Source organism: Lissotriton vulgaris, chromosome 10 (assembly GCF_964263255.1).
Source record: "Lissotriton vulgaris chromosome 10, aLisVul1.2, whole genome shotgun sequence".
Taxonomy (NCBI): domain Eukaryota; kingdom Metazoa; phylum Chordata; class Amphibia; order Caudata; family Salamandridae; genus Lissotriton; species Lissotriton vulgaris.
Window position 1 is genome coordinate 1,066,180,333 of NC_141698.1, and position 24,697 is coordinate 1,066,205,029.

The 24,697-nt window shown below is 45.7% G+C and overlaps 1 protein-coding gene across 1 annotated transcript in view; it reads left to right on the forward strand.

Moving 5' to 3' along the window:
• Positions 1-1,328: 1,328 nt before the first annotated feature.
• NEK10 (NIMA related kinase 10) overlaps positions 1,329-24,697 on the forward strand; it is a 1,232,468-nt gene continuing 1,209,099 nt past the window's right edge. The window contains exon 1 of the mRNA XM_086942130.1: positions 1,329-1,439. The gene's annotated coding sequence lies outside the window, so the exon portion shown is untranslated. The remainder of the gene's footprint in view (positions 1,440-24,697) is intronic.

Here is a 24,697-nt window from a genome sequence, read left to right on the forward strand (position 1 = left end):
TTCTGCCAGTGGGCGGCCTACCCTCTGGTAGCTCTGTGTGAGGACTATAAAGGCCTTCCATGTTCGCCGAAGTTCCACCTGGGTTTCAGCACTGCTGCGGTCTTGTGTGGTGTGGGGGTTGTCTTCTGGGAGGCCACCGTAGCTTTCCTGGTGCTGATGGTCTCTGGAGACGTGGTGGCTTCTGCGGGGTACTTTACCGCTTATTGGGTGCTGCTTTGTCAGCAAGTGGCCGTTAGGTGGCTCCATAACATCCTTGACGCTCCTGTCTTGGGTCCTCTCTGGCAGCATTGGGCTTCATGCCGGGTTTGGGGAGTGGTTCCTTCCTTGTTGAGGGCTGCGTCTTTGCAGGGTGTGGCCTACTTGCCAGATGCACAGGGCTTGTGTCACCCCGTGCTGATGTGCAGTTCATTTACCCCTGCTAGTCGGTTGGGTTGTGGTTAGAGGTAGAGTTGTCTTCTGGGGTCCCAGGGTGCGTTCAGTGCTCTCTGCCGGCTGGAGTGCACGGGGTGCATTCAATGTTTTGCTGGCTTGCATGGGGCCTGTATGCAGCTAATGTCGTGTGACTCCCTTGACCACCAGATGGCGCTGCCGCCACCTTCTCGGCTGTGGCACCTTCCTTTTGGTGGCGGGCTGCTGGTGACACCCGTGATGGATGGCTGCTGGTGACACCCGTGATGGATGGCTGCTGGTGACACCCGTGATGGATGGGTGTGGGGGTGCAGTGTGTCCAGCCCTCGAGGGAGTGGCTGGAATACCAACTTCAGGTGGGACACTAGAACGCATCTCTCAGGACACTACAAAACCCTGCACCCAGCCAGAAGCTGAAGGACTTCATGTTCCCGTCCCCCTAAGCATGCAGACTATGGTGGACAGTCACTGAAAAAAGAACGGATGTAGAGAGCCACCCGGGTTCTCCCCAACAATGTAACAAGCATGCACAATAATAAACGGCGAGAGACCGCTGAGGGTCTGCACCCAACAAATAACTAGCAGTGTGGTGTGCCCCTTTCTTTCAGCGCAGCGGTATCTCCGCGGGCCCCGCCGCGCTATACACTGGAGACACCAATTTTTCAGCTAAAAGTTCAGCCATCTCACATGATCAGACCTACCTCACGACGCCATCAGCGGACGGGCTCATAAGGAGTTCCAGTTACTATTCAGTTTAATCGTTAACTGTCAGCGCGCGGCGCTCGCCGCCTCAATCCGCGCGTGACGTCACGGCGAACCACGCTGCCGTCAGTCCATTCGAGAGCTTATGACGTCAGGCGCTGCATCCGCATTCGGAGGGTTGCCCGGCAACGGCGTATTGTTTACTCCGGTAACCTGTAGCAACGTGCCTTCCCTGGCGCTGAAGCTGCATGGCGTGTTTATAAAGTGGATCTGGAGGGAAAAGGCGAGGAGGACGCGCCTAGCACGGGCTTCCCGGGCAGGGGAGACATGTGAGTACACTCGGGGAGGCGGGGGGCTTCCTGCCGGTATCACTGGGTGTGACATTCCAACGCAGCTCCATCCTTTGCACCTGTGACGTGTCACTGCTCCCTTCCTGCCCCTCCGCACTGTCCCCAGCGCACAGCTGTCAGGCACAACACCTGACTGCACATTCCGTGAGATCAGATGTCAGGGAGACCCCGCCATAGGGGAGCTAATGTCATATTTGCATATTTTATTCCATCCTGTATCCATTCTTCATATTCGGTGTTTAATTATTTGTCAATTTAAGTGAGATGGGAGAGGTTTTTATTGGTCGTGTCCGGGTCATTGAGATAGGGGCAGGGCTTTTAGGGAATGCGAGTGAGGTATATTTAACCATTTATGGCACGTTGGGAGTTATTTTAGCGGTTTAATGGAAATGTCAGGTTATTTTAGCCATTTAAGCATGTCCCTGGCGGACGCTGACGCGGTTCCTTCTGGTTAAACGAGCTTGACATGGCAATGGGTAGATAGCAGTTTGCCTGCTTTCAGTGAATGACACCAGTATTTATTATTTATTGCAGGAGTTTTATGACGCTAGTCCTTCTACTTACATCTGTGACGCTGTCTGTACCCCCAGATGCGCAACTAGAGCCAAATTTAGGAGGGGGTGGGGGAGGGCAGCGTCTAAGAAAAAATTTCGGAGGGGACCTAATTCTTCCAGCAATAGGCAGAGTGGAGAGTGGAGATGCAGTGGATCTAAGAAGGAGTGAAAAAAACACAAAGCCTCATTAACAAGCAAATGGTCTATAAAGACCTATGAAGTATTCGGGTGCAGCTGTGTGTGTTCCCGGGAAGCTTTCTCGGCCCGGGCTGATACACACAAATTGAGCCCAATGGGAGTTACGCGCCTGGTGCCCCCCTATTGCCGTAAAACAGGGCCTGGAGAACAGATCCCATGTGTACGGTATTAACTAAGGAAACTACATGCTGGTCATTTGTTCACTATTTTATACCACCCCAGAATCACCTTTAAGGAATTGATGGAGCCCAAACACTTGTACAACACGGGGCAGAGCGAGAGTGCCAGACTAATGTTAGTAAACATGTAAACAACCATACTCCCGCTACAAACTGAATAATATGACATTAAAGTCAACGAAGAAGTTCAGCAAATGAACCATAATTGTTATCAAACTGCTACATAAAATACACCACCCTTTTGGTGCCTATTTCTCTGTATTATGGAGCCTTTTATTTTATATACTTTTTAGCGAATGTGTATTTCAATTGCTGTTATCGGAAACTCATGCCCCCTCAGGGCCGCTTCACTTACTTGAAGAGCATAATCACCAAGCCAGCAGAGCATAGCTGCCAAATAGGTCCTGATGTTTTATTCAGCTTATATATATATAAGAACAAGGCCACATCGTTGGCCGAAACACGTCATCTTGTCCGCATGCATTGCGTTTTTATGGACTAATTAAATAAAGTCACTGTGTGCCAGCAGTGTTTGAAGGCATTGAAGAGTCAGTTTCTCTACTTTTGGTGGGCTGAAGCACCGGAGTGGTAATTGGATATATATATATATATATATATATATATATATATATATATATATTTTTTTTTTTATTATCTACTGGCGATAGCGAGTAGGTAGTTATAGTTAGGACCAAAGTTTCCATAGGAAAAGCCTGGGCCGGAAAAAAAAGAGGTGTCCCAAAACGCTTTTTCCATATGTTCTGTCTAGGGGGATTTTCCATTTTTTGATCACAACTTCAGCCTGAACCGCTACACGGAATTACACCAGTTTGGCAGATGTTGGTCCAGAAAATGTGCCTTTTCTGATTTAGTGTAAATCCATTCAGTAGTTTCAGAGATATTTAAGTTTAAAAATATAGATATCTGGTGACGCAAGTCCTTGCAGTGGACTCGCAGATCCTACTGAAATTAGATTAGCTGCCAACGTTTAAACCTGGAAGTGTTGGCAGCCATTTTGGGATTTGGCTTGAAGCTGAGTCCCCAAAAACGTGAAAAATATAGAGAAGCGGGCAGGATAGGAATACCCTGACCCTCTCGATATGGTGGGCGGGGTCCCACCGGGTGTTAAGTCCATTTTTAAAAATTCTATTTTGCTGCAAACTTATTTCTAATCAGCCCTTGGATGGGCAAGGTGTGGGGGTATTGCATATTATAGGATCGGAGGTGCATAGGTTCCCCCCCTCCTGGGGCTTACAAATGTCCCAGGGACAACCACCTCTCCGGGGATTCTTTTAAAATACATGTGGAGGAGGCCCGAATGACCTCCCCCGCTGCCTGGGGGACCTCCATGGGGCTTTATCTTTTGATCAAAGTGAGGGGCTCTGTGCAGACCTCAGCCCGCAGCCCCGGGATTGCGAGGACCCACCTGCAGCCACGGGGCTGCATGAACCCCTCTGCAGCCATGTGGGGGATCACATGGACCCCCCTGCAGCCCACCCCCCTGAAACCCCAGGCGGTGCGCAGATACCCCCCAGCCCTGGGGGTATGCAGTACCCCCCTGCAGCCCCAGGGGGCCCACAGCCCCGGGGGACACACAGAGTGGTGAGTGGGTGCCCTGGGTGGGACCAGGGCACCCACATTAGAGGCCAGGCACCAGGGGATGGGGGCCGTGAACTTGTGGATTGGGTCCCAGGGGCCAAATTCGGCTCAGCGAAGGGGGGGCCACATGACCCCCTCTCCCATAAAACATACAACAAAAATGCAGTACTGGCAAGCCACTGGAGGCCCCACCTCCTTTCTCCACTACTGTGCAAACGCTCCTGCTGGCGCACTGCTGGTTGGGGGATTAAATCCCCTTGGATGCTGAGGGTCCTTAGGGGCCAATAAGCCCTCCTGTTACCTTCAGCGTGTCCCACAGAGCACAATTGCTGCGAGTAATTTGGAGGCCATGCCCCTTTCTCCACCACTATGCAAACGCGCCTCCTGGTGCACTGCTGGTTGGGGAGTGAAGTCCCCTTGGCTCTAGAGTGTCCTTGGGGGCAAACAAGCCCTCCTGTTACCTCCAGTAAGTCCCACACAGCGGAATTGCTGAGAGGTCTGTGGAGGCCACGCCCCCTTTTTTCACCCTCTTGGATGTTGAGGGTTCTTGGGGGCACAGAGCCCTCCTGTTATTTCCAGTAAGTCTGGCACAGCAGGATTCCTGAGAGTTGGTCAGAGGCCTTCCCGCCTTTGTCCACCACGGAGAAAACAAAAGGTTACAGGGACATTATAGTTAAGCTCATGATTTCCCTCATACAACCCAGTGAAATCCAGTAGTTATAGTTACCTTTAGCTAACTATAACTCAACCCCCCGCAATGCACTGCTTATAATCTCACATATTAAGTCACTCATGACATGGTCAGTGACATCATGGATGACATCATCCACAGAACCAGTCACACTCCCATAAACCTCTAGTATACCTACTCACACATCCATACAATCACTCATATACTCATTCACAGACCCATACCAGTACTAACATAGCCACTCACTCTTCCAGAGGCACTCACACACCCACTCACTATCCGGACCCGGTGAGATGGGTAGGCTTGACTGGCCCTGACACGAGCAGTAGAAACCTCAAACTTTATGGCTTCTCCCTTGATGTCAGACCCACGGGTACTGTTGACACCCTCTAACTCTAACCCTTAGGCAAGATCAGTGTCATACAGGTAGTACATCTTATGTGCTGTATTTAAACTGATACTAATCATTATGTCATGTTTTGTAGATTGTAGTTTTTTACTAGGTCCTGAAGAATCTAGAAGTGAGAAACATGTTGACCACACCATTTGCACTTTAGCCCTGGTCCACTATGGGAAACCATAGTCCCCATGAGCACCGGCTATCCTTGATTTTACTTGTGGCAGAGGACCACCAGAATAAAATTGCTTTCCGGTACCTTGGGCCACATTTTATCCTCAGCCACACTATCTACTCTGTCCTGGCCCCTAACCCTCACTTCACCCATAGGCAGTTGGATAAAAGATCTCCGATAAAGAGCCCCTCTTTGAGGTGAGCCCGTTGGGCATTGCACCGCCTGCCGAACGAGGAGCATTGCCGATGATGAAGCATGACACTCGCAAGGGTGTGTGAGGCCATTATATCCAACAAATTGGATACCCAGGGGTTGTCCTCCATTGAGCACTAACCATTTTTCCCTAGTGACCCTTTCCTTCTTCCTTCCCTAGGAACAGCCCAGTCATCTCTTTTGTTGTCTACATTATAGTTAAGCTCATGATTTCCCTCATACAATCCAGTGAAATCCAGTAGTTATAGTTACCTTTAGCTAACTATAACTCAACCCCCCGCAATGCACTGCTTATAATCTCACATATTAAGTCTCTCATGACATGGTCAGTGACATCATGGATGACATCACCCACAGAACCAGTCACACCCCCATAAACCTCTAGTATACCTACTCACACATCCATACAATCACTCATATACTCATTCACAGACCCATACCAGTACTCACATACCCACTCACTCTTCCAGAGGCACTCACAGACCCACTCACTTGTACAGCCACTCTCACAATGAAAAATGAATGAATGAAAATCATCTTATAGTGCGCGACTTAGCCCAACGAGCCTCAAGGTGCCTATCAAAGAAATATAATGCAGAAAAATATAAAACCGGAGCCAGGTGCTGGATTATCAATATGCCTCAGCGAAGAGCCACGTTTTTAGTGCTTTTCTAAAAAGCATAATCGAAGATTGAGTCTTCAATTCAGGGGAGAGGTTGTTCCAGAGTTTGGGGGCCAGGAAGGAAAAGGCCCTTCCCCCCACCTGACTGCGAAACCGGGGGACGGATAGGAGATTCTTGTTAGTGGAGTGCAGATTTCTGCAGGGAACATAAGGAATCAGCAGGGATCTTAAACCTTCCGAACCTTCGCCAGACAAGGCCCCATAAACAAGGCACAGGATCTTTAAAGTGATCCTTGCCTGGATCGGGAGCCAGTGCAGGCTTTTCCTAACGGAAGTGGCAGAGGAGAGGCTGGGGGCGGCAAGGACAAACCTAGCTGCCGCGTTTTGGATGATCTGCATGCGTTGAACCAGACCTTTATTAATGCCCGCGTAGAGCGCGTTAGAATAGTCTAGCCGTGATGCGACCAAAGCAACAACAACCTGTTTGCGGGCTTGGAGGGAGAGATAATGTGTGATTTTCCTCAAGATCCTGATAATACCCCAACATGTGGAGACCGTCCTGCTGGACCATGTCGAGCGAGGTGTCAATCAAAACACCCAGATTCCGCGCTGATTTCGTGGGTGAGGGACAGGCTCCAAGAGATGGAGGCACCAGTCACTAGACCAGACATTCTGGTCACCACCGAAGACCAGGACCTCGTTTTTCTCTCCGTTCAGCTTCAGCGAGTTCAAGATCATCCACTGCGCAACTGCCTCCATGCAGTTCCTGAAGCTAACAACGGAGGTACTCACCGAGTGGGAGAGAGACACCATAATTTGGGTGTCATCGGCGTATGACACCACATCCATCCCAAAAGATCTTACCAACCTGGCAAGTGGGGCCACATAAATGTTAAAAAGAGTGGGGCTGAGAGCAGACCCCTGCGGGACCCCACATTGCACAGGTGTGGCTTGGGACAGGAACTCTCCCAACTTGACCTTCTGCTCCCTCTGATTGAGGAAGGAGGTCAAGAGACTCAGCGCAGGGCCCTCCACCCCTATCTCCCTAAGACGAGCTGTTAGAATAGAGGGAGCTAGGGTGTCAAATGCGGTTGTTAGGTCGAGCAGGACCAGCAGGGTGGTCTGGCCCTGGTCGACCTTCGCACAAATGTTATTTACGACCACTGTGAGAGCTGATTCGGTGCTGTGAAACTTCCGAAAACCATGTTGTGACTGGTCTAGGTGGCCGGAGATGTCTAAAAAGGCCGTGAGGTGTTGATTGAGCTGTGTCTCAAGCATCTTTGCTGGGGCCGGGAGCAGAGATATTGAGCGAATGTTTTTTAATATCTCCGGGTCTAAGGTTGGCTTTTTCAGCAAAGGCTTGACCACTGCCTTTTTCCAAGAGGAAGGAAAAATGCCTTCCGTCATAGCATGGTTCATCACCTCAAGGTAGAGGGGCAGCAAGACTTCCCTACAGTCCTTCAAGATCTTAAGAGGGCATGGGTCTAGGGGGGATCCAGATTTAGTTTTATTCAAAAGCAGATCTAGCTTTTACTCATTTACTCATCCATGCAGCCACTCATACAACCAGTCTTTCACCTGTACAGCCACTCACATAGCAACACACTCACCCATACAGCTACTCACACCCACTTATTTACATACAATCACACACATCCACTCACTCATATAAATACTCACACAACCACTTACACACATCCATACAAGCATCTGCTCACTCACCCATACAGCCATTCCCACAGACACTTAATCTCCAATACAGCCACACCTTCACCAGCTCACTTAACGAAACCCCCACTCAAAAAGCCACTCACTCACCCATACAGTCACTTACACACCAAGTCACTCATACAACCATTCAGACACTCACTCACCAATACAGCCACTCATAAATCATCCCACGCACCCACACAGCTACTCACACATCCACTTACACACCCATACAGTCACTTATACACCCATACACATAAGGATACAATCACACAGCCACTCACAAAATATATGTTAGAAGTAGCATCACTCACTAGTAGTGCTCCTAATATACTAATTTAACTTAGTATACTACCATTGTATATGGCAGACTTTGGTCTGCCATATACAATCCTTGACCGCACCTCCTGACCTCTACCAGGCTCTCTACTTTTCAATTAATCTGCATCCCACGGAAAGCTTCTCTGGTGTCCTATGTTATCGGCAACCGGGTTCCAAGGTTTCTTTCAGCCAGGATCTAAGGGCCATATGTATCATACAAATTCGCATTCGCAACGGCCTTTGCAAATGCGAATTTGCTAAATTGGATGTATGAATGAAAGTCAGATGCAAAATAAGGAATTGCAAAATTTGCGATTCCTTATTTGGCAATTGCATTTAAGGAATCGCAAATTTTGCGATTCCTTAAATCCAATGTATGAAGCTAAAAAAAATTGCTAATTGTCCCTAAGGAATCGTATATTACCACCAACTTCTAGTTGCCAGTAAATTGCGAATTCCTTGAAAAATGCACATTTTTGCATTTTTCAAAGTGCCATTTGACACACATACATGCCCTTAGGGCATGTATGTGCGCCACATGTGCACCCATGCATATTTCGGGGGTGCAACTGGGTGTCCTTTGGACACCCCTGCACCCTTGAAATTATATTTGCGATTAGCAAATTGCGAATCGCAAATTAAGAATAATTTCCCATTAATTCCTCTGGGCCTCCTGGCCCATAGAAATGAATGGGAAAGTATTCTTTAATTGCGATTCGCAATTTGCTAATCGCAATTAAGGAATTCTAAGAAATCGCAAAAAAAATGGGATTTTGTACATACATACCCATTTGCGATTCTCAAATAGCGATTTCTTAAAAATCGCTATTACAGAATCGCTAATTGGTATCTGGATACATATGGCCCCTAGTAGTCTTTTAGAACCCTACGTAGAAAGATCCAATCTTACTCTCCTGAGGGATTTTAATTTCCATCTAGATAAGACACTGTGTAAGGATACTCAAATTCTTTTGGAAACCAAGAACTGTTGTGGTTTCACACAGCTGGTCAAGAGTCCCACCCATATGGCGGGGCATATCCTAGATTGCGTCTTTTCTAATGGCCCTCGAATTATGGTGTGAGAACCTATTCCCCTTGCCTGGTCTGATCATTTTGCCATCCCTTTTGACTTACGTATTTTGGCATCAGGGACGGGTGTCTCTGGTAACAGGAACTTGGAGGAAAGGAGAAACTTCAGCCTCATAAGTAAGGAGTCGCTCACTAACCTCCTTAATACCTTTCAGCCCACCGGGCACCGTGATGCTTATCTGGCAGCAGCTGAACTAGCACAACAACTGTCAGTAGCAATGGACACCCTGGCGCCAATGAGCAAGCATAATTCAGCAAGAAGAAAACCCTCTGCTCCCTCGTTCTCTGAGAGACTTAGAAAGATGAGACAGGTGTGCCGTAAACAGGAGAGGCTTTGGCGCACTGACTTAGAGCAGTTGGGTAGAGAATTGCACAAACAGTGTTTGAAAGAGTATAAAGTGACTATTATGGTGGAAAAGGGGCTATACTTTTAGAAGATCCCAGAGACAATGAAATCTTCTAGCAATCTTTTCAATGTCATCAATTCTCCTACTTCCCCGCCAGTCACAGATCCTTCACAATTTTCTCAGGAGTTATGTGATAATATATCCGATTTCTTTCGAACCAAGATCAAACATTTATTCCTTGCTGGAAGCTTCCAACTTTAATGTGGGGTCGCCTAATCAGTCTGACCTCCTTCCTAACAAAGGTGCATTTAAGGAGGAGACTCCCAGGTTACCCACATTCCCTTGTATGTCGCCAGATGTTACAGATCGGCTTCTAGAAGGAATCAAATCTGGCTCCCCTTTGGATTGCTGCCTTCTTAAGGTGCTAAAAATTGGTCGTGAGATCATTATTCCTCCCCTTACTGATGTTTTGAATTTAGCTATCTCAGAGGGACAGTATCCTACCTTGTGAAAGACTGCAGTGATTAAGCTGCTTCTGAAGAAGCTTTCCTTGGACCATACAGAACTGAAAATTTATCGTCTGATCTCATTACTACCAGTCCTAGCTAAGATCCTGGAAACTTATTTAAACTACCACCTTAGTGCCTACCTAAATGATCACCAATTACTCGATGGTTCACAACATGGGTTCAGAAGCCATCACAGTATGGAAACAGCATTGATTGCCTTATTCAACAATATCCGTACTCAAGTGGATGTAGGGCACACCACTTTGCCTGTTCTACTTGACCTCACCGTAGCTTTTGATACCCTATCTCCTCTGAGGGTGGTTGAACGTCTCAGAGAGATAGGGATCGGGGACTCGATCCTGGGGCTTCTTCCTTCCTTTCTCAGTGATCAGACACAGACAGTGTAATTCAGCCAATTTTACTCTGCCTCTAACCCCCTGTCATGTGGTGTTCCTCGGGCTCCTCCCTAAGCCCAACACTTTTTAATATCTATGTTGCCCCACTGGCAAAGGTTGTGAGATCCTTTGGGTTGGAGGCATTGTTCTATGCTGACGACACCCAAATAATGGTGTCCATCACTCACAGTGTCAGGGATTCCGCCCTTAATTTTAGGAATTGTATGCAGGCAGTCTCCTCCTGGATGGTGGGAAAGGTTATGAAATTGAACGGAGAGAAGACTGAGGTCCTGATGTTCGGCAGTAAACTGAACATCTGGTCCAGTGATTGGCGGCCCGACACGCTTGGCGCCTGTCCCTGCCCCATAGCCCATGGGAACAATCATCTAGGGGTCAAAGTGGACAATTCACTCTCCCTGATCCTGCAGGTCAGCAGGACAGTGTCCACCTGTTTTGGGATTATCAGGATCCTCAGAAAAATTTCCCATTTTCTCTCTTGCGACTCATGCAAGCAGGCTGTTATTGCCTTGGTAATGTCCAGATTGGACTATTGTAAGGCCCTTTATTTGGGCGTTAATAAAGGCCTAGTGCGACGCCTGCAGTTGGTGCAGAATGCTGCAGCCAGGCTGGTGATGAGTGTACAGAAATACCATTCAGTCTCAGCCTCTCTTATGACGTTGCACTGGCTGCCTGTGGACCGGAGGATCCTTTTCAAGACACTGTGTCTAACTCATAATGCCTATTATGGCTCCGGCCCTGATGGTATTAGGGCAATTGTTCATCATTATGCTCCTACCAGACAGCGCCGGTCCGCAGATAAAAATCAGTTAACAGTACAGAGGTTTAAAAAGCAGTAGAGCCTTCTCTACTGCTGCAGCTAAGTTGTGGAACTCCCTCCGGAAGGAGCTTTCTGGTCAGGTGTCACATCCTCTCTTCCGTAAAGCCTTGAACACCTGGCTTTTTACACAGATTTCAGTTTGAGTATGCCATCTTGACTGCACGTCAGTTCCGCAATTATGCCTTGACGCCGTTGGGCAAAGTTTAGCACTCTATAAATTCAATATTCATTCACACATGCATAAATATAGGGTAAATTGCTCGGAGATGACAAAGCTATGGCCAAGCTTATAAAGAAAAAAGTTTTAGACAGGAGACATATCAGATTACAACAGTTTTACAGAATGAAACTTCAGACAGTAGTTATATTAACACTATATTATGCCTTTAAAGATATATATATATATATATATATATATATATATATATATATATATATATATATATATATATATATATATATAATATCAATATAGACATTTTTCAGAAATGTGCCCACAAATAACCAACCTTCCCTTTGGGCAAAAAAGCGAATTTTTCCACAGATAAATTGCCCTTTTCCGAAAATATAATTCTCGATGAAATAGACTGCCTCTCAGAATTGCATATTGCCCCTAAATTTCTGTAATAATTTTCCAATGTTGTGCTTTAATCCTTTTTGATCTGTCATCCACCTTTGGTACAGCCAACCACATCTTATTCACTTGCCCAGAGGCCTACTGCTGTATTTGTTCAGATTTTGTATTTAATTATTATTTACATAAAGCATTTGTAGAGTGGCTAGACAATACATAACTGTCTCGGTCTAGTGATAGGAGTGAGGCAGCATGGCAAATATTAAGTCAAGCAAGGGAAAAGTAATGTTTCAGAAGGTAGGACAGATTTGATGATGATTGAGTCTCTTAGGCACCTGGCTGTGTAAGTAGGAGTTCTGTGACGGAGTAAAGTAGGAATTAACTGGCATCAGCAGAGTCCACCCATAGGAAGTGCAGAAAATGTGAGTCTTTCGAGAGCTTCTACACTGCAGGAAGAACTTTTCCAATTTCAGTGACTGAGAAAGTAAGCCCCAAAGGGCCAAATCCTGTACCCAATGAGATACACTCCCAAAACAATTTTAGCATGGGAGAACTTACAAGTAAATTAGCAGAGAAGAATCTGATGCCAAGGGGAGTGATATGCCTGAAAATGTTTATAAAGTAAGGCAGGCTCACTACAATGAGCAATTGGGCAATTTTATAAACAATGCACAACTTTTTAAAATTGTTATATCACTTAGATATCTGGCCAATGTACAGTACATCATGATGAATATAAGGAGTAATGAATGACGAAATGGCGTAATCGAGCTGTGCGATTGGTTTAGGGCGCGAGGACGCCCCTCTCCATGAAGTTGTTCTTGATTGGTGTCCCATGGGCTGGCACCTTACCAGTCTGCACGCAACTTAAGGAGAACATATGACAAGTTTGGAAATTAGCGAACAAATGGTATGCATCCTATTCCCACAATTGATGTTATGAATATTGCCCTTTTTAGGTCTCGCCTGTCAATGCGCTTGCGCATTGAGCTTGCGAGAATATAGGGGCTTATCCAGAGTTTAACCAAACTGGCGATTTCATGAAGTGCCCGTGAAAAGCAAGCTCAATGCGCAAGCGCATTGACCTAAAATGCGCGTGCACATGAAACCCAGCCATCTGCCGCCAGCAGCTTCACCGCCCACTGCTGCATCAAAGGCTTTCGGAGCTTTCACTTTCACGGCCGCCAGGCCGTGTCTCTCGTTTCTCCTCCCCCCTTCCTCCCTCCCCACTCGCTCATCAAAGGCTGCTCACTCTCCTTCTCCCCCGCCCCCCACCCCATCCGACTTGTTCACTTAGTTGCAGCACAACATAAGATTGCATGTGTTTGCTGGCCATCGCCCCCATCTCGCTCTACATTGCTGCTTACCACATCCCATCCTGTTGCTTGTTTTATTTCTGTTAACCCACCAGAAAAACTAAATGCAAACCGAAGCCGATCCCGTGACCGGGGATGTCACCAGCACGCCACCTTCCCTCCATGCATGTCTCCCTCCCTAACCTCATGTCGATCCCCTTTCTTCCTCACCCCCCATCCTCCGCACCAAAGTCTTAAATCTCCCATGTGTCCTACTCACTGGTAATCTCCAGTTACAGGTCCTAACTCTGTCATCCTCATGCCTCCCTCGATGGTCTCTCTTCTCTCAAACCTCACAGCGTTGCATTCTGGGACTTGTAGTGTCACTGTAAGCATTAAGTGTGTGTGCAAAGTGGCGTTTTCTACAAAGCCAGCAGTGGTTCAAAGGGTCGCGCGTGACATGGAAGGTATGTTCCCCACGTGCCCATGTATCGCCCTGTCGCCACCCCAGTCTCCACTGCCCTCTCTTCCCTCCGCCCCCCACGGTCGTCTGCTCTCCTTCTCTACACCAGGTCCCATCAGCCCTGCAGAGCACCCTCGTCTCCCCTCCCTCGCCCCCGCCTGTTGCACCATGCCTGCAAACGCGGTGCAGCTCCACGCATGGACCTGTATGGACACCAACAAGAAAACAATGTAGTGTAACAACAGCATGTTTGTTGTGCGGATTATTTTCCTTTCGAGAATGATGTCATATGCAAAGCCACAAGGTAACACAACTGCATGACTTGTAATTGAACGTCACTAATGCAATACTTTTAATAGTAAAGGTATGAAGCGGATTTCAAACTCATTCATTCTTTATCATGATTGCAAATCAGACACAGCGTGTCTCGTGGCGCATGCGGAGTTCAGCTGTAATTAAAACATAGGGATGATTAATGTAATACAATTTTGCAATGGTTCGCATCACTTCATGGTTTGGTTTATTTTGATATCGATTGTTGACAAAGATTGAATCCACATAATGTGTTCAATGTTTATCCTTTCGTAGTTACATGCCAGAATCTAATTCAGGACGTCCCTTCTGACATCATAGGCTGGTTAAACTAAAACATCTGTGATTATTTATTACATGTATGGCCTTCATGATCGCTCCCCCCCTCCCCGCCCCTCTCCCTCTATCTTTTCTCTGTGGTCTTGTACTTTAAGGGTGTTGGTGATTACATCAGAGGCACCACCATCATTTGTCTTCAAAGGCTTGAAGGCAATCTGCTGTCCGCGCCCCCTGGTGTTTATGGCTTTTCTCGCTCGCTAATGCGTTTTTTCCCCTCCCACCCTTCCTTTGATGTCCTCCGCGCGTGGCCTCTGTATGTCGCCTCTCCGTCCTTCACAGCCCCTCTATGTCATGGAATCTCAAATTTGGGGACTACATCTTCAAAACAAGCCTGTTCATGCTGGCACTTGCAATTAGAATCCTTTCTTTCTTTCCTTTCATCCTTTCTTTCCTTCCTTTCCATCCTTTCTTGCCTTCCTTTTCTTTCTTCCATTCCTTCCTTCCTTCCTTTCCTCCCTCCCGCTCATTCCTTTCTTTCCTTCCTTCCTACCTTCTTCCTTCTTTCTTTCATTCTTTCTTTCTTCCCTTCCCTTCCACATTATCACTCAGCACCACCACAGCACCACTCAGCACCACCACAGCATCACTCAGCGCCACTCCACCATCACTCAGCGCCACTCCAGCATCACTCAGCACCACCACATCATCACTCAGCGCTACCCCAGCATCACTCAGCGCTACCCCAGCATCACTCAGCACCACCACATCACCATTCAGCACCACCACTCAGCACCACCACAGCACCACCACAGCACAACCACAGCATCACTCGGCACCACCACAGCATCACTCAGCACCACCACAGCACCACTTAGCACCACCACAGCACCACCACAGCACCACTCAGCACCACCACAGCACCACTCAGCACCACCACAGCACCACCACAGCACCACTCAGCGCCACCACAGAACCACCACAGCACCACTCAGCACCACCACAGCATCACTCAGCAACACTACAGCATCACTCAGCACCACCCCAGCATCACTCAGCACGACTCACCATCACCACATCATCACTCAGCACCACCACAGCACCACTCAGCATCACCACGTCATCACTCAGCGCTACCCCAGCATCACTCAGCACCACCACATTATCACTCAGCACCACCACATTATCACTCAGCGCAACCACAGCATCATCACTCAGCGCAACCACAGCATCACTCAGCACCACCACAGCATCACTGGTTCAAATATGTGCTTTCAATGTTTCAAGCTGTTTTCAAGCTTTATTACAAATCACAAAAATATGTTAATATTTCACTTCTGTTCTTGCATTTTCGTCACAATAAAAAACACTGAATATAATCTTCACAAAAGTTTTTTTTTTTTTTTGAAGACCTTTATTGATAGCACAGCCGTACATCAACATAGACATTTCGTGCAGTTCCACATTAGTTGGCGAATACGTCTGAAGGACCAGGTGGTCTATACTCAGGGAACACCATACACAGCCAGAATGCCGGCATCCCGGAGGCCCGGCGGCGAAATGCAGTGGAATCTAGGCAACATCTACTATGCATAATGCCCACTGTAAGCTTTAAGTATTATTATATAACCGTCGGCCGTCTCAATCACAGTCAGATCATGTCGGTCTTATAACATATGAACATGAAAAGTAAACTACCCTCAAAAACCCCCCCCCCAACTTCCCCCCGTTTGCTGTCGAGTGTATACGTGGAAACCAAACCAATCTCCCATTACTAACACCCCTGGGTGCGCCCCCCGAGTGTGCTGTACTATCCCTCCACCCGTGCCGCCCCGTACCCCAAATCCCTCCCTGCCAACCTCCCCTGAAGAGCATTCACCCACTCTGCCCCACCTTCTCACAGACTCCAAACGCTACTCCACCCCCCGGGGTGAGGCTTCCAAACCCAAACCACAGTCCACCCCCTGATCCTGAAGCTCACCACTCTCAGAAGAGTCAGAGCCGCCCTCCTCCCCCTATCTTCACAAAAGTTATTTACAAAAGTTTAAGCTATTGCCATTACAAATTAAATAAATTATTTAACAATTAATAAAAAATAAATAAAAGCCAATGTTATTTGTAATATCAATACATCTAAGTCACGTAAATACAAAGCATGTTGCATTACAAATGCTATAGGTGTCACATTTGCGAAAGTTATAACTATTGGCATTGTAAATGACAAAGCTATTAATTTAGCTATTTTAACAAACAACACATAAATTAAAAAAAATGTCATTTATAAGACCAATAGCTAAAACTTTCCTAATGCAAGACCTATTGCATTTCCAATGCTTGTTAGGATAGCACCCGTCACATAAAAAGGAGAAAAAAGTTGAATGTACCATGCCTCCACAGGTTGGTGAAAGATCTGGGTTCGTCCATAAAGCCGGTGTTGAATTTCTGTTGGATATGAACTTTAAATCATCCATGATTTTAAAAATGGCAATGGTGTTCTTATTTTGACAATTACCATTTTCGGAGCATTGTTATGGGATCAAGAACGAAGAGCTTGAGCTCCTCTTAGTACATTTAACTGCATTATGGGAAATGTAGTATTTTGCATATGAATATTGAAGCAGGATCAACTGCGGGAAAGTGGTGTAGGAATGGGCCAATTCGGAGGAATCATGTCGGGATAATTTGGTTAAATAAGAGATGGGGTATGTTGTGAATGATTTCTTGCTGGAACAGTGATGTGGACGGTTGATTTTAAATGCTCGTTGCAGGTACGGAAATATATACGCGGGGTGATAACAGCTGTTGGCTAGAAGTGTAGTTGGCGACTTAAATGAAAGCGCGTAAATGTATGCAAGTTGTTCTTGATGGGAAAGAACCTTAACAACAAAGTTTTAATTACGACTTACCTAAACAATGAAGCCTGAACAACGACAATCCTTAACAGCAACAATCCTAAACCACGACTTTTCTAAACCACGAACAATATGTAAAACTGCCAAGACCTGACACGAAAGGCTTCTACATTTGTGATTAAGCAATTTACAAATATGTCTGCATTAAACATTTGAGGTTTCGAGGACCCACACCATTTAGTTATGCCCTCTCCTATAAGCAGGGCCGGCGCTAGGCATGGGCATCGTGGGCAGCTGCCCAGGGCCTCGCACTCAGCCCACCAGCATGGGGCCACGCACTAATGATGTGTCCTGTCGGTTCCCTGGCGATCCATTTCAAAGAAAGGTGTCACCTTTCTTTGAAATGGAGGGGCCCCCATCCCTGGGCCTCTCAGGGATGGTATCTGGATACATAAGGGAGGGAGACGCTCCCTTCAATTGAAAGATGACCTATTCACAGACACTGAGGGAGGCCCATTGTCTATCATTTTGGCGCCCCCATAGTTTTAACTTTTAGCCCACAAGCTATTCTCACACCTATTGGACTGAAGGTGTTTGAAATGCTTGTGGGCTCAAAGTTAAAACTGTGGGGGGCGACAAAATGCTGGACAATAGGCCTACCACAGTGTCTGTGAATGGTCTCCTTGCAAGGGGCCACTTATCTACATTAGAGGGGCCTCGCATATTCCCTTTTAGCCCTGGGCCTCGCAAATCCTAGAACAGGCCCTGCCTATGAGTGCTAAAAGAGAAGCATCAGTTGTGACTCCTGTTTCTAAATAATGACAAAATGATAAATACACGCGCACGACAGGGCAGGTGTGCATTTCAGTCGTGCGAAAGAAGAGATGAAGCTATTTAAGTTGCTCTTCCTCTTCTCCATTCTCAAGCCTCCTTGCTGCAGAGAAACACTCAGCATGGTACCTCATTCCCCTTCGCCCCCACTGACCTGACACACTCATCGACCCTGGCATGATTCACTCGGCACTGCAGCCACCAGGCAGGCGGGCTCTGAGGAGCAGGGGATGCAGTCAGCTTTCATCGTGCCAGCTTTGTAGCAACGTCGGGGGCACAGCGTTACTGGGAATGCTCAGGCCTCAACCAATAAAGGAAGATGGGGTGTGGGGGGTCTACCCCTACAAATACAGTGCTTAAATTCATCTATTATTTGATAAAAAATGTCAAACATGCGGATTTAAAAGTAAAAAGTGGTGTAAATGTGTAATGAGCCATTTAAATATTTTTTTGTGGTTTAGGAACTCATTGTAAAAAAAAGTTGTGGTTTGGGATTTTTCGTTGTTTAGCCATCGTGGGCGAGGAATTCGTGGTTTAGGCAGTTGTGGTTTAATCATACATTCGTTCTCGATTGGTGTCACATGGGCTGGCACCTTACCAGTCTGCACACAATTTAAGGAGAGCATATGACAAGTTTGGAAATTAGCGAAGAAATAGTGTGCACCCTATCCCTGCACTTGAGACCACATAAAAGCCTTGCTGCATGGTTTTGAATTATTTGCATTTTGTCTAGCCAGTAAAAGGCAGTTGCAATGCTTCTTGACAGATAACATCACTGGCAGAATTGGAACAATTTTTGGGTGGGAAATGAGGAATTGGGGAAAAGGAGGGGTACATTAAAGGAAAAATAACAAATGAACAGCCATTACCAACACCCAGATTGAAACCCTTGATTCAGCAGGACAGGCAGGAAGTCATTTGTACACAGACTACAAGTGGCAAATTTTGATAAGGTGCAGATAATAGAATGTTGTGTATGTTTAGAGTGTAGCTTGTCCATAGTGGAGAAATGGATACTGCACAGCTCAGTCCAGGAATGCTGTTTGTTTCACAAGCTTGAAAGGTCTGAGATCCACAAGAATATCTGGTTTAGTGTGTGTTCATCTATGTGTCTGTGAATGTTTCTGAGGTGACCATTTGATTGCGGCATGCTTTTGAACTTTTATCTCTTCGTTGCCAGTCTACAATCTCTCCTTAATAGCCGCCAACCCAGATGTCACTTGTATACCAATGACATCCAGATTTATATCTGGATTGCTAGCGAATGAAGTGGCCAGTGCCCCGCCAATAACTCTCATGTACAACAGTGGATGTTGCTCCTTCACACGTTCATTATTGTAATGGTGTGTATCGAGATCTACCTGCAAAAATGACCTTCTAGGAGCTCAGAACTATGTCTGTGCACTCATTCTGGGCCCACATCTCAGTTGTCCTTGTGTAAGAACAATGGACTCCAGTCAAACAAAGGATTGATTTTTAAAACTCTTTGCCCAGTCCACAGTGCTTCTTGAATTTAAGCTTCTCAGTTAAACCACAAACCTTTCTTCCCTTTATCATTTGAGCAGACACTTAACATCAGCCCCCCAGAACCTCTTGTCACTGCTACTGACTGGACACACATTGGAAAATATCTCTGCTGACTCAATTTGTTACCCTTTTGAACTCATTTTCTTTTCTTTTGTTGTAAGCTGACTAAAAGAAATTCTATGAACAAAAGAGCCACCCCTTTCACCAAACCTTCAGACTTATGCTTGTTTAAGTATTATATCTTTGTTTTCCATTTCCTCTTTCTTCCCTTTGACCTGAGCGAGGACTCTGAAACGTACTTGGTTGGATTACCACTTTACAAAAACCATTACCTATTTTAAAATAATGTTGTGTAAAAATGTATCATAATTCTTGTTCTACCTTAGTGATGTTGAATTTGTGAACACTTGGTGATTATCCTCCTTCCCTTAAACGTTTAAGTAGTCCCTCTCTAATGCATCTGTTGTGTCCCTTATTTATGGGTATTATGTCAATTCCGCTGCAGTTTGAGAAAAACGGAATTGGTCCCAGGCAAAAATGTGTTATGTCCTTAACAAACAAATGACGATAAGTTACATCTTTCACACTCAGCTTCATGGATAACTACCCATGAACTTTATTTCAAGAAGGAACTACTTTCCAAAGGAGTATTTGATTTTCCTTAACATTTTATTATGGGTTCCACATTGTTAGTTTGCCGCCCGTGCCTCTTTACCAACTAGTACAGACCAACGTGTGAATGAGAACAGATTTCATACTTTGAAGGCTTGACATAATGTTTCTCGAGTATTGGGTCTCTGACAGGTTCACATGCTTGAATCATTCTCAGTTGTCAAGTTGGAAGCCTTACACTGGTTTGCAATAGCATAGACAGCACTAACATGCTTTGAGCCAGTATTTGTTCAGTGACATGTTCGTCTCATTGAAAGGCGCCCAAACGTCAAACGTGGAGTCTGAATTTTGAACTTCACTCCCTGTCAAACAGCAGTTCTCAACTGACGGTTCTTGCTGGCCTTTTTTTCTCCCAGGTAAGGCCTTTCTCTTAACAACCTTTCCCTGATCCAGAATTGACAGTTACTGGAACACGAGAGGCTCAATTAGAAATGAGGAGGTCAATTAGAGATGAGGAGGTCAATTAGAGATTGTTGAAATTTCAGTGTTTCAGGGAGAGAAAAAATCTGAATTTCACAAAAACTCTGAAAACAGGCAAAAATTCATGCATTCAAAATTAGCAGGAAAACCGGAATTCTGATGAAAAGCAAAAACCATGAAGTGTGCCTGAGTGAACAACTGAAACAGATACAAAATAGCGATGCATCAGATATCTCTTCCATCTGATTTAAATACTAAAAGGTCATCTCATGACCTGGAAGCAATTCTTCCACTTTGGTCTAGTTTGGGAATGAAAGTAAGAAAAAGGCATTCCCCAAATAAAAAAATGAGCTGTCAAATTCAGTGCAGGTAGGCCGCTGTTTGCACGGCCAGACACGCAGTTCCGGGTACTGGGCTATGGGTACTGGGCTCGGCATTACCGCCTGTGTCAGAGCTCGAGAGACACCCGAGCAGATCAAGTGGGACAAGGTAAGAGAGTTCCCGACACTCCCACTGAAGACCACATCTTGGAGGAATCTGTGAGAAGTGTCATACTCTGCACCCCCCAGAGTGCTCAACAAGGAGTAATTGGAATATTTCTATATCAAAAATGCCTCTGAACTCACCTTATGTTGAAGAAGATATGCCGTCAATTTCATTAGAACCCTCACAGAAGAATTTCAAAAGTCTGGACACATTTAAAAACCTCATCTGAGGCAAAGGAAAAGCTAACTTTCCAGTCAAACAGGTGTTGATGACTGAACCCATCTTCAAGCTCCTTATTGTCAGTAAGCATGGGCGAATTTTGCGAATCTCGCATTCGCGAATTTTTGCGGATTTGCGAACTCGCAATCCGCAAAATCCGCGAATTCTCGCGAATTTGCGGATTTTTTTTTTTGTGTGTTCGCGCGGGTTTCTGCCAGTTCGCAAGGGTTTTGTACAATTTCGCAAACGCGAACTTACCTGTCGGGTCACAAGTTTTGCGAACTTGTTGTTTCTACGTGTCCAGCCTGTTTGGGACACTCTTCTTCATCACTGCCACTCTCTGTCACCACTGCCACTCTCTGACTACTCATGCCACCCTCTGGCCCACCCATGCCACCCTCTGTTTCATCACAGCACCCTCTGGTTGTCCAGTCAGTGTACATTATTGTGGCAAAGCAAAGCACACCTTCCCTGCCTCAAGTGACCTGAATTAATTTGGGGCTGATTAATGTGTCACAGAATATTTTTTTAGCTGGCACCTGCTTCCTTAGTGCTTCCTGATTAGTGATCTTTTGCACTTGCTAAGTGCTTTCATTGTTGCAAAATTAGTTACAACACCTGCCCTGCCCCAACTGACAATAATGAATTAGGGGCTGATTAATGGATTTGAACTTCCAGCCTGGCTCCTGCTTGTCTCCCTTAGCTGTAATTCAGGACCTTTGTGGCATATGTGTAACTATTCTGAGGTTCAGAGCAGGGTCACATAATAGTTGCAACTGGCAACTGAACTCTGGAGGGGCCCCTCAGGAAGCACTACAGGAAATGGCTACTAATGATGAGCCTGAACTTTTGAACCTGGTAAGTAGTTTCAGTTTTGCTAAGATCGTATTTCTGCAATTTAGCGCTTATTCGCGGGGCGCGAAGTTGTACTGGGAAGCCGCGAACTCACGCGAACAGTGCGAGCAAGCCATAAAATCCGCTGCTCGCGGATTTGCGGATTTTGCGGGAGATTCGCGAATCTCGCGGATTACGGATTTTCCGCCCATGCTTAATTGTCAGACACTATTGACAAGATCCTTGTCTGTAGCTCTGCAGATGTCAAATCATTGATCTAGGATGCCCTGATCGGAAAAGCTTTGCAGCCTCTGCATGAATAATGAGACTACTGTTGATTACCTGTCCTTCAACATCAGTATCCATCACTTCCTCAGTGGCACTTCCAGCATGGATGTCAGTCTCCGCAGCACCGTCAACATCTACCCTGCCACTGAGCAGATCATGTTTCGTTCTACTTTTATGCTTAAGGTTCAAATTAGAATCTTTGGCATCACTTTCAATGACAATATACTTCCCAACTTATATCACAAAGGTGGCACCCTGCTGAACAGAAAACCTCACACAGAGACCAGTCAGTATTCCAGTTTTGCCTCCAACAACCTTTTCGTGGTACCATGAGTCCCTGCCAGACAGCAAACTGCAGGCTTTACTAACCATATCAGAACTAGCAGAAGGAGCCTCAAAAACCTTTCTTTCATCAGTTGTTCTATCTCCAGTTGGTTTCCAGAGCCATCCAACTTGTCCTACTCCAAACAACTAAGCAACAGTTCTCAGTCCCTATTTCAGGTTACCCCTAGAAGGCACTAGCAAATCACAAATGCTCCATGACTAAGGACTGGATTTCAAACTGAATCGATGAATAGCATTCAGTCATATCTGACAGGTTGGTTTTGGACCTTATCCAGCTTAGACACACTCACATTAATTGAGAGCATCCTCAAACTCTGCCGAAAGTGGAATCACACCAGCGCCTTCATCTTCTTCAAGCTGAGTTCCTTAACATGCTTTAGAACAGTGCTTCCCAAACCTTTTAGAACCACAGCCCGATTGTTAGAACAACAGACTTTCATGACCCACCTAGCTGTAATAGACACTAGATTGGGGCAATTATTATAATATTCTAACTGCAATTGTGTTTAAACGTTACAACCTTGACCATGCCCTTCAATATCAGACCATGCTCATAAAAGTGGCAGGTGACAGAATCGCTTGAGCCTGGAGCTTAGACACGTTTCACATGGGGTAATGGCCGGTGGCATCTCTTCACTAAAATCAGAAGACGTCTGAAAAATCTTGGTGTTGGTACCAGAGATTTTAGCAAATTCGAGAAACCGATCTACAGCAGAGTGTCAGGTAAGGAATAGTATCAATTTTTGTGTTAAAATCAGTCGTGGTGTGCATTTTGACTCCACATGTCTGTATATTTTGCATTTTTATACAGATAGAACCAGATCCAAGGGCTTTGGGTTACTTGCATCAGCACCAGATTACGTTACACAAGACCAGGTTCATTTTAGTATAAGCACAGGGACAGTAAGCGAATACCCAGAATCAAGTGATGTTGAGCCCAGATGCAAAGTCGGCAGCTGTGGCTGTCAGGCCACATTTATATTTCTCAGTGTATGTGTGAAAGTCATACACAAGTTAAATGGTTCTGTACGATACGTAAAGTGAGAGCATTCTCTGTTGAAAAATGGATTGATCAAGTATGGAAAAAAACAGCAGAAGCAAATACTCGAAGGCTCACCCGGACTCTTACTTGGGAAAAATTGCAAGGGTTTGTCTTAAAACTGAACTTACAGTCATTGGCAGCAACTTTGCCCTTATGCACAAATAGGGCTAATCATTTTAAATATTACTTATATACAGCCCAACATTTTGAGAAACGCTGCGGTAGAAAGGTACCCTTGAGGTGATCCCTAAATTGCAGCAAAACAAAATGTTTTTCTATCAAGAAAAAAAATCAAGAGATTGGTGTCAATTTTAAAACTGCATCAACTGAACAAGAATCTAAAAGGACAATTTTTTTTGTATTTTCTTTTTCGAAAACGCCTTCAGCTACTAAAAAAATCATGACATCACTGGACTTGCTGGACGCATATTTTTTATACTTTCAAACATCCAATTCCCAGGCACTGCCTAATGCAACGGTCCAAAATGGCCCATTATTTGTAATTGAACTTATTCTGACTAAAGTTCACCGCTCAGATATTTACAAAGTGCTTGGCTCCCGTGGATGCCTTCCTGAAATGTAAAGACTACCAGGTCTTCCCTTACCAGTGATTGTTGATGAAGGGCAAGTCACTTTGTATGCTGGAGGTGTCACTGATGGCTTGTCTCTAGCTGCTAATACACAGAGGCTAACTCTGAAGAGAGAGACATTATTTTTCGACCTTGGGCCTTCTTTTCTGAGAAGTATATCCAAAGGATTCAGTACAATGTGCAGCAGGCTCCAGAACATGTCGCTCACTTCAGTCTGTTTCCACAAGTCGCTCTCGGAGAAGATGGCCTCATGAATTGCGCTGATTCCATTTCCCTGTTGAGGCACGCGGACGCTACATGAAAGACTTGGAAAATAATGGCTTCATATTTCAGACACCTTCAATAGCACAGTCCAGATCATTTTCTAATTAAAA